This window comes from Bradysia coprophila, unplaced genomic scaffold (assembly GCF_014529535.1).
Source record: "Bradysia coprophila strain Holo2 unplaced genomic scaffold, BU_Bcop_v1 contig_89, whole genome shotgun sequence".
NCBI lineage: Eukaryota > Metazoa > Arthropoda > Insecta > Diptera > Sciaridae > Bradysia > Bradysia coprophila.
Window position 1 is genome coordinate 76,733 of NW_023504016.1, and position 19,843 is coordinate 96,575.

The 19,843-nt window shown below is 38.4% G+C and overlaps 1 pseudogene; it reads right to left on the reverse strand.

Annotated features, from left to right (window-relative positions):
- Nucleotides 1–17,650: 17,650 nt before the first annotated feature.
- Nucleotides 17,651–19,217, reverse strand: LOC119084719 (annotated as a pseudogene).
- Between the last annotated feature and the right edge of the window lie 626 nt (nucleotides 19,218–19,843).

Here is a 19,843-nt window from a genome sequence, read left to right on the forward strand (position 1 = left end):
GCTGATCAAATGTCAACCCATGAATTTTATCACTCCAGCCACCAAAATTCGTTGAGTTTTCCAATTCCATCACTAACCAATCTTTCCATCCGTTTTCACTTGCTAAAATTGGAACTGTGGACTTGTAGAGATCTGTCACTGAATTAATTTGAGGTTGGTAAATTGGCCACGTCATGTAGCTTTGAAACACCGACAGAATACCGTTCACCACAATCAGACCTATGAAAGTCAAAGGTACAACGACGAAAACGTCGGCACGGCTAAGGTCTCGATATCTGATGGCTGAATTGTCGTTGATTAAAAGATTGATGACGTCGACGATGCATTGAAAAAACACAATTTTCTTTTTGTTCAAATAGCCGGAAAGGATTAACAGAAATGACGAGGCCAAAATCAAAATGGAAGTGTACAGGAGGAGATGCGTCCATGTGTCATTTTTCAAATACGTCACGAAATCAGAGTATGGCTGAGAATGAGGAACTAACGCTGCCACCATTTCTTGTCGATGTGGATACAATCGTTTTGGCGAAAATCGTGTCGGAATTTGAGCATTTAGCAATATGTCTGCGTCTGAGCTTCCGGATTTCTGAAATTCTGCGTATGACATTCCTACCAGTTGAACAGATGCATTGAAGAAACGACGAACAATACCCCAAAACTGGACTTCATCAGTGGTGAAGGTTACGTCGCTATACTATAAAAATCGAAGTGGATTTTGGCGGTAATTCGGTTTTTTGTCGGTGAAATAGATTTGGAGATGTTGGCTTCTTGTAACATTTATCAACTCGAATGCCGTGAACGGATTGTATTTGAAAACGTTGAAGACAGGTTCCTCATCCTCAACGCTGAAGTAAAATGCGCTGAAAATGTTCACAACGCCAATACTCCAGCTCCAACGGAATAGTTCGTCTACGACATCCAACGAATCGATGTGGTCAGTGAGAAACACGCCTATTCTTACCCTGGTACCAATATCTCGAATGGCCATAACTTGAGCTCGGATAACTTGCGAGTCATTTCCAATTTCTGCACGCTCTGCGACCACAATTAGAAATGTATTTTTACTGCACTTCCGTTCTGTGACGTTAAAATTGCTTTCCGCAAAGTCGTCGTTGAAAACATACACTGTCTGAGGTGTAAATCTATCCACTCCGGCTTCGGATCTCGATGACGACGGCACAGGAAACCAATCGTCGAGCTCAGTTGACGATCCCATGAAAAACATGTTGTGATCGAAACCGTAAAACTCGTTTAATCGATTGATTAGATGTACACCGTCATGGCACCAAGCATACGTCGATAGAAGGGTAACAATTACAATTGGTGTTAGCATCACTGAATTCATGCTGTTGAACCGCAGCAGCAGCATATCGTATAATGATTGTTCGACAAAAGTGAATGTTGAATAGCACGTGCCACGGTACTTGCGACTATCAAATGAATGACGCCTGACGGATTGAATCACATCACTGCGTCGATTATACAAATTGTTTTGTTGAATAATTATTGGTTATAAACTAGGCCCGACCTCGTGGGCGAGTCAGGTCCCTTGGCTGACTAAATTTTTCAATAATTCCAGTCTTAAGTTTTTTTTTACCATTTTTAAATGATGTTTTTAAGATCACGAAATTGAAGTCACATGAAAAATGTCTCTTTTATTTAGAAAACAGCAGTCATCGCACGCTTTATTTTACACAAATTTGTTTGATTTTCTGAAGAAACAAAAAGAGCTATGAGTTGAAGATCCAGCGAGCGATGTTTTACTCCTAATATGAGTCTACTGAGAAGCGCTTAGGAATACAATTTCAAGCAAAAATTGTCGTATATCCCAGATTACCTGTCCAATAAAAATCCAATGTTCGAATTAAACCGCATCAATTACGATACTGGTCGAAAACACTTAATACCTAATGTAAACTAAGGCCGAATGAAATTATAACAAAATATTTTCAAATCTGCGATTTCTAAAGCCTCTGAGAATTACTCGAGTTATCGTGTTATCAAGCAAGCAAGATTGTTCTAGACTTCCAGATTGTTAGACCAGAAATCCGGAATTTCACTTACCCGTCAAATGAGAAGTTTTTCTGGAAATCCGTTGCAAAAATTTCGTGGTAACGAGTTGTGTACAATTAGTGTTATCTCAATACTCTAATATTATCCCATCTACGAACTTATGAATATCATTACAAAATGATGTGAAATCAACTTGAAGTAAATGTTTTTTAGGAAAATTCGGAATTTTGTGTTTGTTAAGTTGCCCTTTTCATATAAACTTCGTAGCCGCTGAGGCTATTTGTATGTCACCGCCTTCGTGAGCAACTCAGAGTTGACTTAACCTGTTCTTTTAGAACCTTGTCCCCCCTGACCCCTGAGTATTTAATTTTGTCACGACTTGGTTGTTAGTATTTAAATGATTTGAGCGGAAAACAATCCAAAGTTACTTAACAGAGCATAGACGCATTTCTCTTACCCAAACTAATTTCACGTTAGGAGAAGAAGATATCTGTTACCGGAGTACGGTGGTGGCCTGACGGCCGATCGAACAACCCATAGTTGTATCCATCGGCTCCTTCTTCACAACTGAAAATATGTTATCGCACGTGTACTAGCATTGAGTAACACACAATCAGAGGATATCGTGGTGTAATAGAACACGAGGAGTCACCGACTTCCTGGGATTATTTTGAAGTCGGTGACTCCTCGTTGTAGGGTTCACTTGAAAAATCATCATAAAAAAACCGAAAACTTTTTAGAAAGCATACTGTGCAGTCACACAAATCTCCAGTCAGGTATCACAAAGAAGTCGAAAGACTTTGAGTCAAACTTAACACCGTATAAGAAAGTTCTTCGGACGTAGAAAGATACAAGCTTTGATTTACCTTAGAATCGTCGACATCAAATTCGCTGAACGCACCGACCCCACGCGCGCACTGATATATGTAGAGCTTACTGTCGAAACAGTGATGGAAACCCTTCGCTATTACAGTCTTAGTTTCTTTCTGAGCAACATGAAAATGTTCCGGATTCGAGGAACTGCGAAATTCAGTCTACGCGTTTCGTGGTATGGTTTGTAGCGCTGCATAAAGCGGTCAAAGCCGATATTTTGAATTTTTGTATGGGAATTCACATTCAAACGTTGTTATCTCCGCTGTTTTTAAAGAATAAGAGCCAGATTTTGCTAGGTTTCCATCTTTTATGGAGTTTTATCGATTGGCTCTGTTACATAAATATCTATTAATTACATAAAATTTAGTACTCCGTAAGGCCCTTTAGCACTAGATGTCATAAAATTTATTATTCAGCGCTTGGAATCGACTTTTTATTATATTATTAATTCGGTGTATTTACCATTTACGCTAGTGTACATATTGTACCTTAGTCATGCGGAAATTTTTTTTCAAATTTTTCTCTCATTTCTACAATCTTACGTATTGCAGGAGGTATGTACAATTTTGCTTATCATTGTTAGCTGAGGGACAACATGACCATGACCAATGTACATGTTATTAACTTGCCTCGATTTGAAGGATTCTCATGTGAGCTCAAGACCTATTTGTTAGGTCATAACGATTTTAATTTTTAATTTTGATTATCTCACCTTGTTAGAGCTTAATTACATGTTTCATTATTGTTGTGAATTACTCCTAATAGAAAACTTTAACTACGACTGATTACGCACGAGCATTGTGAATTTTTACTTCCTAATTGTTGTTTTTTTTTCAATTTTAATTATGAATCTCGCAATATCCATCCTTCACCCTCACCCTTGCTTTAGTTAAATTTAATTTGTTTCGATTCGTTTATCTTGAATTTTTATATTTTTTGTTCAGTTGATTTTTTTAAGAAAGTTTTTTTTCGTAGCTCTTTCGAATTGACTTCGTCACACTAGTACTACGCAGATGTTTTTGTATTTGTAATCACTTTAAACTGAAATAAATGAAATGAAATGAAATGTACAATGTACATTGTACGGATGAGATGTAGTATGGGAGTCTCACACATAAATTATGATCGTTAGACCATTCGTAGTGGGAATTGAAGCTGAAGAGTGAAACAAACGCTTGGTACGGTTTTATGATCATTTACTCAATATCAAGGTTGCACTAGCGTCGCTAGTCATTAGCGACGCTATTAGCGTCGCTACTAGCGCCGCTATTTTCAAAATTTGTCGCTACTAGCGTTAGCGCTCGGTAGAATGTCATTAGCGAAAAATTTTCCGCTGATCGCTAATCACTTCGCTAATGAAAAATAGAACTTTCTAGGAATTGAACAATTTAACATTGAATTATTAGAATAGACCCTTTAAGTTGAAAAAAAGACTAGATGGTCTGGAGGGATGAATTGACAGCTGACAGCTGTAATCGGTTCGGTTTTGATTACTTTCGTTCACTTTAATTGAATAAAATGTGAAAAGTGAACGAAAGTGATTGAAAAGTCATCCTGAAATTGGTCATTTATCCATAAAATACAATACAGTTATACGCAGTAGTGCCGCTCCTGAAAGGCTTCCCAATTTTTCGAAATTCGTTCAGAGAACCGATCGCTGTCAATTAAGAAATGAGAGCTTTGCAGATTCGTAATCATAAAATCTAATAAATTTTCCTCAAAAAATGATTGAACAATGTTCAATCAAAGTTCATCAAAAACAATAATTAAAAAATTATTGAGATTTCATCATGTTCAGCATGATCAAAAATGTTAAAAAATTTAAAAAATCGTCTTATCATGAGATCTTATAGCGAAACATTAGCGATCGCTATTAGCGGCCGCTACTAGCGCGCTAACTTTTTTTCGGTTAGCGAATAAGTTTAGCGACGCTAACATTTTTCGAAATTAGCGTTAGCGTTAGCGTCGCTAATAAAAATCGTTAGCGATCGCAACCTTGCTCAATATGATGCCACAAACAGTCAAAAATCAACAATTTAATCTCTCCAAAGCCACGAATATTGGTAAAATTTAGTGTCAAATCAGCAAGTAATCGAAATGGTGAATGTTTGTTGTGAAATACGCAATTTAACTCAAAAATCCCTTCGGGTAAAACGATAAATTAGAATCGACTTCTGTACACAAAATATTAACAAAATGTGAAAAATTCACAGTTCGTGCTCAAAATAGTTCACATCTGTACTCGAACTGTGTATCATTTGTTCACATGTTCTTGATTTCTGTGCACATTTTGAGTTGTGTACACAGAATGTGAACACTCTGTACGCCTGACTTTTTCCGTGTACAGAATGTGAACACTCTGTACACCTGAATTTCCTTTGTAAACAGAATGTGAACACTGTGCTCTGGAATTTTAGTGGACAGAATCTTCATTTTTTGGCCAGGTGGATTGCTCAAAAGACTTCACAACTAGCAGTGGTGTGGTGCCGTGTGGTCGAATAGTATTCACTACGAGCATTGCGGCTATTCGAACGCGAGGAAGAATAGTCTTCACTGTGAGGTGTGAAGATTGGCTAGCGACCACGCGGTCGAATAGTCCCTCTGAAAGAAAAACCAAGACTCACAGCTCTACTTCTAGCATTCTTAGCATGAACATAAGAAATAGTCGGAGGCCTATGCAAGCAAAATTGGCCTTGCATTTCTTTCGTAACGACAGAAATCATGATTTCTTGGTGTGAATAAAAACACATGCAATCGTACACGCATGCATATTTTCAGGCTTTTTGACGTTGGAAAAATGAGTGTTCGTGCTAGAAGCAGCGCTATGCAAGAACTCATTTATTAACATGAAAAGACTTCACAAATTAACATCCAACAGCGTGGCGGGCGCTTTATAAAATCTACAAAATTAGATCGCCAAACATCAAGTCATATGTGAAAGAGTGATATAGGACAAAGTTGAATATTCGTGGGACAAAAAAACCTGTGTTGGTCACATTGATTTTGAGCTAGTTAGATGCCAAAGTTGTATGAACGGCGCTTCAGCGTTGCGCTGTAGCACTTTATCGTCTCATACATCTCTTACGTCTAACTAGCTCAAAATCAGTGTGACCAACATGTAAAATTCCGGCTCATGTTTTTCTTCTACATTTCGTATATATCTCTCAAATCTCTCATTCATGTAATGATCAAATCGATCGTGCGTTCGTATACGAAATTTGATGTTATTCCAAATTACTTCGCAAACAAAAGTAACTGCACTCATAATCCAACCGCACCACACAAGTGTCGGCACAGCGAATTCATCATTCACATTCAATTTGTTATGGTTTCTGTTTTGGATATTTCTGTTCACTAGACTTTTCACCAACAGATCTCTCTCTTCTTTGATCCATTTATCGATTAGTCCTGCACCATTCAATTGATGAATTATGTCATCTATGGGTTTAACGAAAGGAAAATTGGATTTCAATTCAAAATTTGTCGGATATCTACCGAAAGGAATCTCACTTAACAAGTGATAAGCTTTAAAGCCCAACCGTTTCTGTGCTTCTAAGAATGATTGAGTATGATAATTGGACATGAAAAATGCTATGGAGTTGTTAAATTTAAATTGTTCCTGTGACAGATGAGTCAATGTCACCCCATGAATTTTATCACTCCATCCGCTGAAATTTGTCGAGTCTTCCAACAACATAACTAATCAATCTTTCCATTGGTTTTCATTTGTTAAAATTGGAACTGTGGACGTGTACAGATCTTTCAGTGAATTAATTTGAGGTTGGTAAATTGGCCACGTCATGTAGCTCTGAAACACCGATAAAATACCGTTTACGACAATCAGCCCTGTGAAACTCAAAGGTACAACGACAAAAACGTCGGCACGGCTAAGGTCTCGATATCTGATGGCTGAATTGTCGTTGATTAAAAGGTTGATGACGTCGGCGATGCATTGAAAAAATAAAATTTTCTTTTTGTTCAAATAGCCGGAAAGGATTAGCAGAAATGACGAGGCCAAAATCAAAATGGAAGTGTACACGAGGAGATGCGTCCATGTGTCATTTTTCAAATACGTCACGAAATCAGAGTAGGGCTGGGAATGAGGAACTAACGCTGCCAACGTTGTTTGTCGATACGGATACAATTGTTTTGGCAAGAATCGTTCCATGATTATTGTACTATGTCCTACTACGTCTGCGTTTGCAAATCCGGATTTTATAAATTCTGCTTCTGTCATTTGTACCAGTCTCTCCGATGCATTAAAGAAACGACGAACAATACCCCAAAGCATGTGTTCATCAATGGTGTAGCTAAAGCCGCTAAACCATAATAATCGAAGTGGATTTTGGCGGTAATTCGGTCTTTCGTCGGTGAAATAGATTCGGAGATGTTCGCTTCTTGTCACATTTATCAACTCGAATCCCATGAACGGATTGTATTTAAACACGTTGAAGACAGGTTCCTCATCCACAACGCTGAAGTAAAATGCGCTGAAAATGTTCACAACGCCAATACTCCAACTCCAACGGAATAGTTCGTCTACGACATCCAACGAATCGATATGGTCGGTGAGAAACACGCCAATTCTTACCCTGGTACCAATATCTAGAATGGCCCTAACTTCAGCCAACAATTGCGAGTCATTTCCAATTTCTGAACGCTCTGCGACCACAATTAGAAATGTATTTTTACTGCACCTTGATGCTTCCTGGTTTGTGACATTAAAATTGATTTCCGCAAAGTCGTCGTTAAAAATGTACACTGACTGAGGTGTAAAGCTGTTCACTCTTTCTTTGGATCTCGATGACGACGGCACAGGAAACCAATCGTCTAGCTCAGTTGATGATCCCATGAAAAAAATGTTGTGATCGAAGCCATAAAAATCATTTAATCGATTGATCAGATGTCCACCATCATGGCACCAAGCATACGTCGATAGAAGGGTAAGAATTATAATTGATGTTAGCATCACTGAATTCATGCTGTTGAATAGCATATCGAATAATATTGTTTGATAAGCGTGAATGTTGAATAGCACGTGTCACGGTACTTATGACTATCAAATGAATGACGCCTGAGTGATTACACAAATTGTTTTGTTGAATAAATATTGGTAATAAATAACGAGTAGAATCCGTGGCCCTGACAACATAAAAATTTACCACAATAGGGGTCTTCGACCAAGGTTCTGCAAGAACAGGTTAAGAGCCACGAAGCCGGGTGACACCGAAATTGATAAACACACGCAGTAGTGTGTGAAATCAACTTGAAGAAAATGTTTTTTAGGAAAATTCGGAATTTTGTTTTTGTTAAGTTGCCTTTTTCATGTAAGCTTCGTAGCCGCTGACGCAATTTGCGTTTCACCGACCGAATGTTCAGCTCAGAGTTGACTTAGCTTGTTCTTTCAGAACCTTGTCTTCGACCCCTGAGTATTTAAATGATTTGAGAGGATAACAATCTAAAGTTACTTAACAGAGCATAGACGCATTTCTCTTACCCAAACTAATTTCACGTTAGGAGAAGAAAATATATGTTACCGGAGTACGGTGGTGGCCTGACGGCTATCGACCAACCCATCATCAGTTGTATCCATTGGCGACTTCTTCACAACTGAAAATATGTTATCTCACGTGAACTAGCGTTGAGTAACATACAATCAGAGGATGTCGTGGTGTAATAGAACACAAAATGAACTACGTTGTAGGGCGAGGAGTGACCGACTTCCATTTTCCGATTTTCCGATTTTAAAGTAGGTGACTCCTCGTTGTAGGGTGCACTTGAATAAACATCATAAAAAACCGCAAACATTTCAGAAAGCATACTGTGCAGTCACACAAATCTCCAGTCAGGTATCACAAAGAACTCGAAAGGCTTTGAGTCAAATTTAACACCGTTTAAGAAATCTCTTTGGACGTTGGACTTTGGACAAGCTTTGACTTACCTTAGAACCGTCGATACCAAATTCACTGAACGCACCGACTCCACCCCACACACACACACACTCTGATGTATAAAAAGGTTACTGTCGAAACAGTGGTGGAAACCGTTCGCTATTTCAATGTTAGTTTCTTTCTTAGCAAAATGAAAATGTTTCGAGAACTTACGGAATTACATAAATCAACAACGTAATTTAGTGACTTGTGCGAAATAATGAAAGTGGTTCCGATCGCATGGAAGATGGACATGCTAAACACACCTCAATTTCCAACCAATGTACATAAATATCTATTAATTTCATAAAATTTAGTGCTCAGTAAATCAGGTATATAGCACTAGATGTCATAGAATGGCTAATAAACAGCGCTTGGAATCGAACTTTTATTATTAATTCAGTTTATTTACGATTTCAGGATTATTTTAGTATCAATTGAATTTGTCCCTTATGTGCTAGTGAGCCGCAGATTTTCATTGATTTACTCACACACATTCAATTAGAGTTCCAATGATTCTTTTTATTTTGAAAAAAAAAAACAAGCCGTCAGAACAGTCGGAGCGTTTGCTCGTAGTGCGTCCGTAACCCTCATCCGTCCGTAGCCCTAAAATTATTGCCCACCTTGCCCATGTGCGACATATGCAATTTAAATGAAAGAAATCATCTTAAAAATTGCGAAATAAAAAAGTTTATGAAATTCGGTTGCCCGGAGCGAGAACTAGGTCCCTTGGAGTCCAATTTTTTTTTTTGGCCGAGATATTGAATTTGAAAGTTTAGATTTTTATTTGAAGATATGACCGCTCCAGCTCCATCCATTCTGAATTTGAAGAATTTTGTTACTTTGAAACCAAACTTTTTAGTTTCTCGATGGATTTGAAATTTTCAGGACAGCTCAATAACTTTCATAAAAGTCGACAATTTACGAGCTATGAGCGTTTTAAGCGTAAGCTGTGTGAACGTATATCTCGGAAAATATAACATAATAGAAGGTTCGTTTCCAATACAAAGTTGAAGTATTTTAGATTCTAGCCGACACATGATTCAGAATTTTCAGAAGATATCCCAATAGATCAGTGTCAAATAGCGGTTTCTTCTCTCAAAAAGTGTCAAATGAATTGTCAATTTCACAAAGTGCATCGTACATCCGTTATCCCTAAAAATTACCTTTGTAATAAACGTAAGCTTTCTATCCGTGATGATTATTGGCTTCGAAAACAGTCTAACATTTTCAGACTAGTCCACCAAAATGTTTGTGGACTAATATTCTCAACTGTTACAAACCACAAGTCTTAAGGCTTTTCAAGCGACTCTTACAACTCTTATAACTCTTACAAGTTATTACGGAGAATTAAAGCTAGCGCTTCATAACAAATTTTGAGAAAGCTTCCTGTCTAGCAGAGCGATCTCATTTTTTGCAGTTCCTCTATTCTGCGATGCGATTTTTAGTACGTGTGAGACTTCCATACCGACAATCTTACGTATTGCAGTAGGTACAATTTACGACTGAGTGCATCATTTTGCTTATCGTCGTTAGCTGAGGACGAAAATGCCAATATGGTTCGCTGAATCGTAAATTGTACCGAAAATTGTACTTGATGGATGTACGTATTGGATGTACACAAATTCTGATCGTCCTAGATGTACATTTTGCGTTTTTTCTTTGTAGTGTTGCTCAGGCAAGTTGTGGTGTTGCTGTAGTCTCCAAGACTGACTTTGAGCGGCGCCATACAAGCGTACATCGGCAGGTCGATCTAACGTCATGCAATGTAGACCATTTGTAGTCGGAATTGCAGCTGAAGAGTGAAACAAACGCTTGGTATGGTTTTATGATAATTTACTCAATATGATGCCACAAACAGTCAAAAATCAACAATTGAATCTCTCCAAAGCCACGAACATTGGTAAAATTTAGTGTCAAATCAGCAAGAAATCGAAATGGTGAATGTTTGTTGTGAAATACGCAATTTAACTCCGAAATTGATCAACAGTCCTCACAACTAGCAGTGGTGCGGTGCCGTGTGGTCGAATAGTCTTCACTAACGAGCATTGCCTGTTCGACCGCGCGGTAGAATGGTCATCCCGAAAAAAAACAACTCATTTATTAACATGAAAAGACTTTTCCAAATTAACATCAATAGCGTCACGCTTTACAAAATCTAAAAAATTCGATCGCCAAACATTAAAACGAAAACGGCGGATAACGCGCTCATCTCTACTTCGTACACGCAATTTGATTTTATTCCAAATTACTTCGCAAACAAAAGTAACTGCACTCACAATCCAACCGCACCACACCAGTGTCGGCACAGCAAGTTCATCATTCACATTCAAGTTGTTATGGTTTCTTTTTTGGATATTTTTATTCACTAGTCTCTTCATATTGAGATCATTCTGTTGTTGGAACCATTTATCGAATAGTCCTGCACCATTCAATCGATGAATTATGTCATCTATGGGTTCAACGAAAGGAAAGTTCGATTTCAATCCAAAATACAACGGATATCTACCGAAAGGAATCTCACTTAACAAGTGATAAGCTTTGAAGCCCAACCGTTTCTGTGCTTCTAAGAATGCTTGGGCCGCCCAATTGTGCATGAGAAATGCTACCGAATTGTTAAATTCATTTAGTTCCAGTGAGAACTGATCCGGTGGCACCTCATGAATTTTATCAATCCATCCACCAAAATTCGTCGAGTCTTCCAATTCCATCACTAACCAATCTTTCCATCCGTTTTCATTTGCTAAAATTGGAACTGTGGACGTGTACAGATCTGTCACTGAATTAATTTGAGGTTGGTAAATTGGCCACGTCATGTAGCTCTGAAACACCGATAGAATACCGTTCACCACAATCAAACCTGTGAAAGTCAAAGGTACAACGACGAAAACGTCGGCACGGCTAAGATTTCGATATCGGATGGCTGAATTGTCGTTGATTAAAAGATTGATGACGTCGACGACGCATTGAAAAAATAAAATTTTCTTTTTGTTCAAATAGCCAGAAAGGATCAACAGAAATAACGAGACCAAAATCAAAATGGAAGTGTACATGATGAGTTGCGTCCACGTGTCATTTTTCAAATACGTCACGAAATCAGAGTATGGCTGAGAATGAGGTACTAACGCTGCCAACGTTTGTTGTCGATATGGATACAATCGTTTTGGCGAAAATTTTGTCATAATTATACTAGTTAGTACTATGTCTGCGTTTGCAAATCCGGGATTTCAGAAATTCTGCTTCTGTCCTTCCTACCACTCGAATCGATGCCTTAAAAAAAACGACGAACAATAGCCCAAAACTCGATTTCATAGATAGTGCAGTTCAAGTCGCTAAACCACAAAAATCGAAGTGGATTTTGGCGGTAATTCGGTCTTTTGTCGGTGAAGTAGATTCGGAGATGTTGGCTTCTTGTCACATTTATCAACTCGAATGCCGTGAACGGATTGTATTTGAAAACGTTGAAGACAGGTTCCTCATCCTCAACGCTGAAGTAAAATGCGCTGAAAATGTTCACAACGCCAATACTCCAGCTCCAACGGAATACTTCGTCTACGACATCCAACGAATCGATATGGTCAGTGAGAAACACGCCTATTCTTACCCTGATATCAATATCACGAATGGCCATGACCCTTCGTCGGATAAGCGAGTTATTTCCAATTTCTGCACGCTCTGCGACCACTATTACAAATGTATTTTTACTGCACTTTGATGCTACCCGTTCTGTGACGTTAGCATTGCTTTCTGCAAAGTCATCGTTAAAAACGTACACAGTCTGAGGTGTAACAGTGTTCACTCTGGTGTCGGATCTCAGTGACGACGAAGGAACAGGAAACCAATCGTCGAGCTCAGTTGACGATCCCATGAAAAACATGTTGTGATCGAAACCATATAAATCGTTTAATCGATCGATTAGATGCAGACCATCATGGCACCATGCACACGTCGATAGAAGGGTAACAATTATAATTGGTGGTAACATCACTGAACTCATGCTGTTGAACAGCATATCGAATAATATTGTTTGACAAACGTGAATGTTGTCACGGTGCCTACTTATGACTATCAAATAAATGACGCCTGACTGATTATACAAATTGTTTTGTTGAATAAATAAAACCTATTGCTCTAAATAAAGAACTAGTAGAACCCGTGACCCCGAGCTCACATTAGGAGAAGGAGATATCTGTTTCGGAGAACGATAATGTCCTGACGGCAGTATCGTATACAGCTATCATTCAGTTGTTGGCTCCTTTTTCACAACTTATAATTTGTATCACACGTGTTTACGGGTTAGAGTTGACTACCATAAAATCAGAGGAAATCGTGGTGTTTATAGAATAGAACATGAAAGGAATTACGTTGTAAGGTAAGAAGAAACTTTCACTTGAAGAAACATCATGAACAAAAACCACAAACATCTCAGAAAGCATACCGTGCAGACACACAAATCTCCAGTCAAGTAGCACAAAAAAACTCGAATAGCCTTGAGTCAAACTTAACCATCGTATAAGAAATCTCTTCGGACGTTGAACGATAAAAGCTTTAACTTACCTTAGAATCTTCGGCATCAAGTTCACTGAACGCACCGACCCCACTAACACCGATATGTAAAAACTTACTGTCGAAGTGGTGGTAACACTTCGCTTAGTTTAGTAGCCATGGAAGTGCCCGTGTCCATGAAAGGTGCACGAGATGTCTTAAGTGATTTGGATAGCTCTTGGTGCACTGAAATAGAAAATTTCGGTGTGCCAAGCTGAAATCCTGTCAGTTTGGAGTTAATCTGGAAGGGAGATAGAGCCTCCGGAACGGAAGGGACTCAGGCTACTCGCGCAGAGAATGACTGGTGTTATATTCTGTAGTATTTTTTGATAACTAGGTATTCATTGTTTTTTTAATTTTTTTCAAATTATTTGAATTGTTCAATAATTTCCGTTTGAATAGTACGAAGTGACTAATCGCTACTTGTCGTCGTTAGCTGACACACGACAATGCCAATGGTTCACTGAACGAAAAATTGTACGTGACAATGTACATTGTACGTATGAGCTGTAGTATTGGAGTCTCACACATAAATTCTGATCGTCCTAGATGTACATTTTGCGTTTTTTCCTTGTAGTGTTGTTCAGGCAAGTTGTGGTGTTGCTCTAGTCTCCAAGACTGACGTTGAACGACGCCATCCATACATCAGCAGGTCTAAATTCTAACGACATGCAATGGAGATCATTTGTATTCGGAATTGAAGCTGAAGAGTGAAACAAACGCTTGGTACGGTTTTATGATAATTTACTCAATATGATGCCACAAACACTCAACAATCAACAATTGAATCTCTCCAAAGCCACGGACATTGGTAAAATGTAGTATCAAATCAGCAAGAAACCGAAATAGTGAATGATTGTTGTTATACGTGCATCGTAATTTAACTCCAAAATTGCTCAATAGTCCTCACAACTAGCAGTGGTGCCACACGGCAATATGGTCTTCACTGTGAGGATTGGCTAATCGACCTCGCGGTCGAATAGTTACTCCGAAAGAAAAACCAAGAAACACAGCTTCTAGCATGAACATAAGAAATACTCTGATGCAATCAAAATTGGCCTTGTAATCTCGTAAAGATAGCAGTCATGATTTATTGGTGTGAATAAAACACATGCAATCGTATAGTCATTTTGACGTTGGAAAAATGAGTGTTCGTGCTAGAAGCAGTGCTATGCCATAACTCATTTATTAACATCAAAAGACTTTCCCAAATTAACATTCAGCGTGGGGTTTTATAAAATCTAAAAAAATTGATCGCCAAACATCAAAACGAAAACGTCGGATAACGCGCTCATTTCTACTTCGCATACGCAATTTGATTTTATTCCAAATTACTTCGCAAACAAAAGTAACTGCACTCATAATCCATCCGCACCACACAAGTGTCGGCACAGGAAATTCATCATTTACTTCCAATTTGTTATGGTTTCTGTTTTGGACATTTTTATTCACTAGACTTTTCACCGACAGATCACTCTCCTCTTTGAGCCATTTATCGATTAGTCCTGCACCATTCAATCGATGAATTATGTCATCTATGGGTGTAACGAAAGGAAAATTCGATTTCAATTGAAAGTTTGTCGGATATCTACCGAAAGGAACATCACTTAACAAGTGATAAGCTTTTAAGTCCAACCGTTTCTGTGCTTCTAAGAGATTTTGAGCATCATTATTTGGAATAAAACTTGCTACGGAATTATTAAAAATATCTTGTTCCAGTATGAGCTGCTCCGTTGCCACTTCATGCATTCTATCAATCCATCCACCAAAATTCGTCGAGTCTTCCAGTTCCATCACTAAAAAATCTTTCCCTCCGTTTTCATTTGCTAAAATTGGAACTGTGGACTTGTAGAGATCTGTCACTGAATTAATTTGAGGTTGGTAAATTGGCCACGTCATGTAGCTTTGAAACACCGACAGAATACCGTTCACCACAATCAGACCTATGAAAGTCAAAGGTACAACGACGAAAACGTCGGCACGGCTAAGGTCTCGATATCTGATGGCTGAATTGTCGTTGATTAAAAGATTGATGACGTCGACGACGCATTGAAAAAATAAAATTTTCTTTTTGTTCAAATAGCCAGAAAGGATTAGCAGAAATGACGAGACCAAAATCAAAATGGAAGTGTACACGAGGAGTTGCGTCCACGTGTCATTTTTCAAATACGTCACGAAATCAGAGTAGGGCATATCCGTTTCGCTGATGACAGGCCCAGTACATGTTACAACAATTAAATGAAGAGGCAAGCAGAATTGGCATTAGCATGTTGAACGGCCAGCGCCATCCTTTGAATCAAATAACTTGTAGCGAGTTTTTCATGTTATTTTGTTAGCAATTTTTTTTAATCAAATCCAAATTGCTTCAGTTGCAATTGGAACAAATATGAATTGGCTCATCAAATCGGAGTAGTGACGAAATCTACGATCTTCTGCTTGCTTCGCTGCCCAACCCAATTCAAGTGCCGTTCTGTTCACATAGGTGTCTGGCGCAGGTGTAATCCCATAAAAGTGATTTTCAGGCTCACGTTTGCATGACCGTTCGCTGCATGACAAACCGTGTCTACCGTAATTTCTCAACTTTAGTCGCGTAAACACATATATGAGGCTGTACTATTGAGGAGACGGTAAACATTGTAGCCAAACGACAGATTCTTTCGATGAATTCGCCAATAAACGTGCCTTGTCTATTGTCGTATTCAGTTTAAAACGAATGACATTTCATTTCATTTATTTTTCATAATAATAAAACATAACAAGTGACCTGCGTAGCTCCAGTTTGTAAACAATTCTAAGGAGCTACTTTAACGGAACAATCATCTGGTCCAGCCGCGGATCTGAACACGGGACCTCTCGAATCAAGAGTCTCGATTATGAGTCGAGAGCTCTAGCGCCAAAGCCCCGGGTTCAGAGAAAATGATATTTACTTAGAACTTCTAAGTTGTATAGCATGGTAGATTGAAAACGCTTAAAATTGAAGGTTTCGCATTGCCAGAACCTGGGAATACAATATAAGCTAAAAAATTATTGATTTGAGGTAATTCGACTTTCGCCACCAATATTCCATGTACCAAAATCACAACTTTTCGTCAGGTAAATATCAAATTTAGGTGTCCCAATTCAAATCAGATGTTGTATTTGACTCATCGCGGTCCATTTAGCACATTTAAAGTTTAATTTACATTTTTGCACATTTTTATCGAATTTTGTGGCGAGATTAAAGTCTCAAAATCACCATCTTGGTACACTGAGCCCACCGTTAAAAATCGATGTATGTGACATGGACCGAAAACGACGAAATTTTCGAAAATCGATCTGGCGGCAGCACAAAATTAAAAGTTGTAAATTTTTTTTCTTCCATAAAATGATCAGGTGGACCAGCTGAGTGAATTTCCGGCTGTTCCTTAAAAGAACTAAGACATTTTTTAAAACCGCTACACCCTACTCACCATCCAATACTTTTTTTGTTCGATTTGAGGTTCGCTTTGTGAAAATGACAACTTATTTGACAGCTCAAACGACATGGGACAAGTAGGTTGGCCTGTAGAGGCGCCAAATTTTTTTCATAGTACTTCATTCTCTGCGGCTTATTTTCATGTGAACCAACTTCACGTTTGTCATTACAGAACAAATGTCTAAGGTTCTGAAAGAACGGTTAAGACAACTCTGAGTTGATCGCGAAGGCACACACACAATTGCATGAACGGCTGCGATGTTTATATGTAAAATGGAACTTAACAAAAACAAAATTCTGAATTTTCGAGAAAAATATTTTCTTTAAGTTGAGTTTATAAAATTTGGTGTCAACCGCCTTCGTGGTTGTCTTAACCCGTTCTTTCAGAACTTTGCAAATGTCACCATATGCAGTGGGTTCACATGAAAATAAGCGCAGTGATAGCAGTAATTTAATGACAGAATGTACTAAAATATATGGGAAACCTCTATTACATTTCTTCTTAGTTCACGGGTCACAAACGACATTTTTTGGGCTTAAAAACTAAAATGAGACGAAACCACAAAAACATAAACAAAGAAATTACTCTACAACCATTTCAACAATATGAGAATGGCCGAGAAGATTATTTTTTGTCCGCAAAGATCTCTCTTTGAGAGGTAAGAAAACATTGAGTTTTTCGATCCTTGCTGATGGTAAAGTGATCTTTTGGACGGATAAAATGCAATCAAGTGAAATCTATTACTACACATGTATCTTGCGTAATGAGTGTACTACTACTACATCTATTAATGTGCACTCCGTTTTCATTTGCCGCGCCATTTAGAAAGTGCATCATGCAATCCGCTCTTTAAACTGTTTTATACTGCTCAGCCAGACCGTCTGCTCCCCTGTTCCATTTTTAATGTTTAGTGTTTTTCAAAATGTTGAACAGGCTGTAAGACATATTCAAAATCTGCAATAAAAATGCTAAATTGACTAAACCGAACAACACCAACGAAGCAACGCCTACCTCAGTAAATGTTTCCAGAGTTAATGGATACAATTTACCGATTAGCATCTCATGCGATCGCTTCAAATATTCACCAAAAAAAATCATGCACTTCTTGGTCGAATGCGGTTGCTCGATCCATTTGCATTCAAATAAACTGTAACTGAGGTAACTACTTGACAACATAATCTCATTGCCGAAGTACGTTATCATAAACAAGTCAGAAATGTTGTAAAAAAACGCATAGATATGAATAACGCGTTCCACAAAGGTGTCACTGACGTCCTGGAAATTAATCGACAATTTCAATAATTTTCAAAAATTTGTGCGAATTAGTGTTGATCATACGAATGCTAAGCAATAAGTTGAACCACAAATACAGAGGGCGCTGGTGGCGAATTGTAATAGAAAAAGTTTTGATAAAAATGACTCCAATTCGTCGATTATTCTTTTAAAAAAATGCAAATTTTTTAACAGGTTGACACAACGTTGTTCCGGAGCGTTCATATACGACGTTTGCGTTTGGGGAGAAAGGGTGTCTATGAAAATGGACAAGGGTAGTTGATCGTTTAAAATCACGTCATTTATGAACGCTCCCTTTGACATACTCTCTTAGATGTTGATGAGCTTCAATCGTCGCCAATAACCTCTGATGGAAAATGATGTGTCGTTGCTTCTCCGTCATTTTTAGCGCAGCGCCACCTGTGATTCCTCCCAAGTTCCTTATTTCCATACATAGGATTTTATATCTTAAAGAGCAATGCAGTAATAAATACCAAATGAAGACGGAAAACGTTAACCCCAGCAAGGTAACCAAATTTTCGGTAGTGAAAAAAAGATGAGCCATCCAAAAGCCAATTTCACTATTTTTATAATCCAATGGAAACGCAATTTTCATGAGCAGTGACTTCGTATTTCCAATAAACGGGGAAAGTAGAACACACACACGAGCCGACAATAGTAGCACATGCAAACACAATCACAAATTTGATGAATGTGTCAACTCTTTCATTGAAAAATGCGAACGCTTCATCAGTTCGTATTGAGAAGACACACAGTCGCTTTAGCATTCCCATAATTTGCTGCTGTTTCCAAAGCAACATCCAAACCTTAACAGCCAAAACTACGACAATAATACCTGCTTCCGCTAAGAAAATACTTTCGTCTGCTGTTTCGTTCGTTATAATTCCAACCGCGAATGAAATCGGAAATAGAGCGTAATAGCAAAAATAGAACGACTTCAGACCCAGTTGACTTGCTGTAGGTCGGTCTTCTCCATGCCAAAAGCCCATGCGACGAAAGACAGAGATCGTTCGATCGATCACTTTATGAATTCCAGTTGAATGCATCCTTCAATTTTATGTACGTCCAGTGTGTTGCGCAGGAAACGGTTCTCGGGATATTGAACACGGTCATTCATTTCCTTTTGAGTGCAACACCAATAATTTCCTTTGCCATAGGTAAATTTGAATGAATTATAAATCAACCGCAGTGGCGGATGCCACTCGAAAATTCAGTGCCGTATTAACACGATGGGCTTTAGGGGATGAACGGGGTGCTGGAAAGTTATTACTGGATCATAGTAATGCTATACAGCGGCTCACTTAGGATAAACAACTTTTGTCCATATTTAAAAAACAAAAAAATCGCTTACGACCAACGCACTTCAAGCAAAAAAGAACATAGTCGACATCTGCTTAATAGACTACTATTTTGTATGAAATGTCCTTTTTCATGTGTCGGGGCCGAAAATGAGGGAGTTTCGAGATTTTTCTCGGGTTTTCGACCCCTCACATGAAAAATTTTTTGAGTATCTGTTTTGGACGATTGATTTTAGGCACTTTCGCATGTAGCACGACAACTCACGAAATTGCCTAAAAACAATCGTCCAAAACAGATACACAAATAACTATTTCAGTGATTGTGCTGCTGTTTGACACACTGTCAAGCTTCAGTACCCTATTTAGAGTACAACTCACGCTTGACATGCGTTGCTGCGACGCATCTATGTCATTTCTTATGTGGAAATTCTTTGTA